Source organism: Otolemur garnettii, unplaced genomic scaffold (assembly GCF_000181295.1).
Source record: "Otolemur garnettii isolate 467f Iridium unplaced genomic scaffold, OtoGar3 scaffold00018, whole genome shotgun sequence".
In the NCBI taxonomy this organism is placed as follows: Eukaryota; Metazoa; Chordata; class Mammalia; order Primates; family Galagidae; genus Otolemur; species Otolemur garnettii.
In genome coordinates this window covers 5,161,314-5,167,207 of record NW_003852413.1, presented here as the reverse complement: position 1 = coordinate 5,167,207, position 5,894 = coordinate 5,161,314, and positions in this window count along the sequence as shown.

Below are 5,894 nucleotides of genomic sequence, written 5' to 3'. Positions count from 1 at the left end.
GAGTCTCCTGCCTTAGCCTCCCAAGTAGCTGGGACCACAGGCGCCTGCCACAACGCCTGGCTACTTTTTGGTTGCAGCTGTCGTTGTTGTTTGGTGGGCCCCGCTGGATTTGAACCCACCACCTTAGGTGTAGGTGGCTGGCGCCTTAGCCACTTGAGCCACAGGCACCAAGCCTGGTCTCCAATTTGTAAGCTCAAGCAATCCACCCACTTTGATCTTCCAGAGTGCTAGGATTATAGGCATGAGCCACTGCACCAGGCCATTAAATCTGGAAGTTTTGCTGTTCTTATCAAGAGTAGTTCTGCCCTACTTCTGTTTTAACTGAGACAGATAATTTAAAGCAAAAGCTGATTGCAGTTGGAGAGATGTCTAATCTGGAAGTGGCTCATTTGAGCCTTTTAAAATTTCATTTCAATTCACAGAATCTCTTTTCTTTCTTTCCTTAAAATGTCAGGTATTTCCAGTTCTTCAATCTTTATTGTTTACATAGACTGACTTTTTTAAAAAAGAAAAAGGTTTAGTTCTCTCAGTTTTACGCTTTAAAAGGAATCTTTTGGGAGAATTGTCACTGAACTGAAAGCAAAGTCTTGCTGACTCCTGTTGTAGATGCCATGAGAGAACCTGCTGAGGGGAGAACAGGCGTTTGTCTCTACCTCTTAGTGGTGCAGCCATTCAAATGACAGAGGAGCACAGCAGGGCGCTTGGTGGCCATGCTGGGGGGTCAGTGTGCTAATGCAAGGCCGGGGCAGCTCCCTTCCTGCAGGTGGCTGTACCCAAAGCTACACTGTGCATGCTCCATTCCACAGGGGATAATTTGTTCTGGAACCAGAGTTTGCTTTAGACTAGGGTGACCAGATTTTAACATCGGTAAGGCGGGACAACATGGCCGCGGGGGCGGGGCGGGGCAGGGGCGGGGCAGGGGATGGGGCAGGGCAGGGCCTAACAATAATGCAAACTTTGATAAGCAGTTCTTGATAATCACTTCTTAGCAATTATTTGTTATTATTACAGTTTAACATTATAAAATTAACAATATAAAACGCATATTCTGGCGAAATAGCCACATGGCAGCCGAAAACCGTATATTCCCTTCTTGTTCTCCCGCCCGTTTGTGCATTCTTTCCAAAAATCGGGACTTTTTAAAAACGCTGCGGGACGCGGGACAAATTGTTCAAAAGTGGGACGTCTGGTCACCCTGCCTTAGACTGAAAGACTTCACCTTGGCACCAGCAAACCTTTCTGGCATTATTCTGCAGGATGAAGTGTCTTGTGTTTGGTATACAGCTTGGTTTTCTTTCCTGAACGATCAGCTCCTTCATTTTCTCTTTCTGGATCAGCATAATCACTGAAACTGGTGAGCAGAGGATAGCCTGGATGCAGGGTGTGATTATTCACATCACTTCCTTTTAAGTCCCTAACATAATAGTTAAGCTAAGCACATTTCACATGATGCCACCATGCCCCCCAAGCTCTGACTTTCCAAGGCTTGTTCTCTTTGTCTAGACTTCACTGATATATGAGTGTTTAACTATACACCAGGCAGTAGTTTAAGCACTTTACCAGTAATTATAAGCTAGATACCATTATTATACCCATTTTATAGGTGAGAAAACCAAGCACAGAGACCAAATAACATGCCCAAGATGAATGAGCTGGTAGGTGATGGGGCTGCAGGATACCAGGATTGTCACAGCCAAGGCAGTATGAAACAAGCCAACTTGTTTTCTAGTTAGGAGGGGGAGTACGGCAGGTTGAATCAGGACCCGAAACGAATGCACGTTCTAATCAGTGGGACCTGTGAATATGTTAGTTACATGTCAAGGGGAAATTAAGTCTGCAGGTAGAATTAAGGCTGCTAATCAGATGACCTTGAGATGAGGAGATTATCCTGGATTATTTATATAGGCCCAGTATAATCTCAAGGTTTCCTGATAAGTGAGAGATGGAGGCAGGAGGATGAGGGTCAGGGTCCAAGTGATGGGGGTGGGGGAAGCCTCAGTCTGCTGCTGCTAACTTTGGAGATGGAGGGAGGGAAGCCAGGTGACCCCGAGGAGATGAGAAAAGCAACAGACTCTCCCTGCTCCCCTGGAGCCTCCTGAAGGAACAGCCCTGCTGACACCTTCATGTTGGCTCATGAGATTCCTTTTGGAGTTCTGACCTCCAGAAGTGTAAGATAATAAATTTGTGTTGTTTTAAACTACTGAATGTGATAATTTGGTATAGCATCCATAGGAAAGTAATATAAGGAGAGATGAGTTTTTATTTTTCATATTATCTTTGAGACCGACTCTTGCTCTGTTGCCCCAGGCTAGAGTTCTGTGGTCTCAGCCTAACTCATAGCAACCTCAGACTCCTGGGTTTAAGTGATTTTCTTGCCTCAGCTCCTGAACAGCAGGGACTACAGGCATAATGCCTGGCTAATTTTTCTATTTTTGCTAATTTTCCTTTCCTTACCTTTTTTTTTTTTTTTTGAGACAGAGTCTCACTTTGTTGCTCTAGGTAGAGTGCTATGACATCATAGCTCACGGCAACCTCAAACTCTTGGGCTCAAGCCATCGTCTTGCCTCAGTTTTTCATTTCATTTATTTATTTATTTATTTTTGGAGGCAGAGTCTCACTATGTTGCCCTTGGTAGAGTGCTGTGGTGTCACAGCTCACAGCAACCTCAAGCTCTTGGGCTTAATCTAGTCCCAAGTAGCTGGGACTACAAACATCTGCCACAACTCCCAGCTATTTTTTGGTTGGAGTTGTCATTGTTGTTTGGTAGGCCCAAGTTGGATTCGAACCCGCCAGCTCGAGTATATGTGGCTGGTGTCCTAGCTACAGGTGCTGAGCTTCAGTTTTTCATTTTTAGTAGAGACAGGGTCTCATTTTTGCTCAGGTTGGTCTTGAACTTGTGACCTCAAGCGATCCACTTGCCTCGGCTTCCCAGAGTGCTAGGATTACAGGCATGACCCACTGCACTTGGGGTGTTTTTGCTAATTTTTCTGTTTTCAGTAGAGATGAAGTCTCACTTTTGCTCAGACTGATCTTATTTCTTTTACTTCTTTTGAGATGATCTCACAGTATGGCCCTCAGTAGCGTGCTGTGACATCACAGCTCACAGCAACCTCCAGCTCTTGGGTCTAGGTGATTCTCTTGCCTCAGCCTCCTGAGTAGCTGGGACTATAGACACCTGCCACAGTGTCAGCTATTTTTAGAGATGAGGACTTGCTCTGGCTCAGGCTAGTATCAAACTCATGGCTCAGGCTGGTCTTGAACTCGTGACCTCAGGTAATCCACCCTCCTTGGCCTCCTGAAGTGCTGGGATTACAGGCATGAGCCACTGCACCTGGCCTACTCAGGCTGGTCTTGAACTCTTGAGCTGAAGGGATTCTCTTGTGTCAGCCTCCTAGAGTACTAGGATTATAGGCTTGAACCACTGTGCCTAGGCCAAGAAATGAATTTTCAAAAATATTGATCTGGGCTTGGTGCCCGTAGCACAGCAGTTATGGCACCAGCCACATATAATGAGGGTGGTGGGTCTGAATCTGCCCGGGCCAGCTAAACCACAATGACAACTATAACAAAAACATAGCCGGGCATTGTGGTGGGCACCTATAGTCCCAGCTGCTCAGGAGGCTGAAGCAAGAAAATCACTTAAGCCCAAGGGTTTGAGGTTGCTGTGAGCTGTGACGCCACAGCATCTACTGAGGGTAACATAGTGAGACTGTCTCAAAACAAAAAAATTCAGAAAAATCTGCATCTGTACTAAACATGTACAGATTTTGTTGTCATCAGTCCCTAAACAATAAAGTTTAACAAGTATTTATATAGCATTTATATTGCATTCGGTATATAAGGACTCCAAAAATGGGGCGGTGCCTGTGGCTCAGTGGGTAGGGCGCTGGCCCCATATGACGAGGGTGGCGGGTTCAAACCCGGCCCCAGCCAGTTAAAACAGCAGTGACAACTGCAACCAAAAAATAGCTAGGTGTTGTGGTGGGCGCCTGTAGTCCCACCTACTTGGGAGGCTAAGGCAGGAGAATTGCTTAAGCCCAAGAATTTGAGGTTGCTGTGAGCTGTGACATCATAGCACTCTACTGAGGACGACAAAATGAGACTGTGTCTCAAAAAAAAGAGGACTCCAGAAATGATTGTAAGCATATGGGAGGATGTGTGTGGCTTATATGAAAATACTGCACCATTTTATAGCAGGGAAACTTGAGAATCCTTGGGTTTTGATATTTGAGGGAATCCTAGAATTCCCCCCCCCAAAGGATACAAGGTCTGATTATACGTATTCCATGATAGTTGACAGTGGATGGAAGGTGAAAGATGCTATGATTTTTATTACATTGTTCTGTTCAGAAACTGTTGGTTGTTCCTAGCTTCCTACCGGATCAAGCCCATACTTCTTAGCCTGACACTCAACAACTCCTAAAACTCAGTCCTACTTATTTAACACTGCAGAACCATGCCTGCTCTGCACAAAACCAGATTCTCAAGACTGCGAAACTGTGCAAGTCTCCAAAATATGCCCTTTCATACCAACAAGTTTGTTTTAATTTGGCTTCACAAATGCAGTCTGCTTACTCCGGCATCTCTGCCTTTGCTTGCATAGTATTTATTTGTAGAATGACTTCTCTTTTCCCTTTTCCCCCTTCCTTTTATCCAGACCCCATCTCTGAAGGCCTGGCACAAGTCCTGCCCCCTCTCCCCCAGCCTTTCCCAACCACAGCAGACGCCTGACGCCAACGAAGTTCCTGCAGTTGCATCACATCTGCAGACACCCTCTGCACTGACCTCTGATGATCTTTTTGCCCGAGGCTTCCAACACCCAGTGTGTGGAGTTTCCTGCCACCACACCAACCAATTTTCAACACTAGCTGGCTTACAACAGTTCCGTTCAGCTCTGGTGCTAACCACTCAGAGTTAGTGGAGACCTGGCAGGAGGTTAAGAAAGGTTAGTCCCACAGGGCTGCCCCACCTCAGGCTGGTCGTAAGTCCAGACCATCTATACTTCTGACCGACCAGCTATATAGTTGGGGGGGTTCCTCCCACCCCCACCTGACATTGGATAATTTGCTAAAATAGCTCACAGAACTCAGAAGAATGATTTACTTTCTGTTACCCGTTTGTTACAGGGATACAGTGAGAAGGAAGAGGTGCGCAGGGCAAGGCTTGGTGGGGAGAGGAGTCCCGGCGTGCCCTCTCGAGGTGGGCCACCTTCCCAGCACCTCCATGTGGCCACCAACCTCGAAGTTCATCACATCTCCTTGGTCAAGAGTTTTTACACAGTCCAGCTTCTTCCTCTCCCTTTCCAGGAGGTGATGGTTCCAATCCCCTAAGCATGTGGCCTTTCTGGTGACCCCCCTATCCAAGGGTGTCTAGCTCCCTCCTTCCCCAGGGTGTGATCAAAGGTACTCAAAATAATAAGAGTCGCTGCCATCACTAAGGAAATTCCCAGGGTCATAGGAGCTCTGGGCCACCTAGGACAAAGACCAATGACCAAATGTCACATTTCTTAGAACATCACCACTAGGATAGGTCTGAGCTTCCACATGGCTCTCAGTAAGGAGTTAACAACTCACAAGCTATCCTACAACAATTTGGTTGTTTTTTGTTTTTTGGGTTTTTTTTGAGACAGAGTCTAACTCAGTAACCCTGGTGTTGAGTACTATGACGTCATAGCTCACAGCAACATCAAACTCTTGGGCTCAAGCGATCCTCTTGCCTCAACCTTCCCAGTAGCTGGGACTACAAGTGTCCAGCACATCACTGGGCTATTTTTAGAGATGGGGTCTCACTCTTGCTCAGGCTGGTCTACAATGATTTTGAAAATATGGGAATGTAATAGATTCAGATCAGCAGCACTGGTGAGTACAGTGGCTCACACGTATAATGCTAGCACC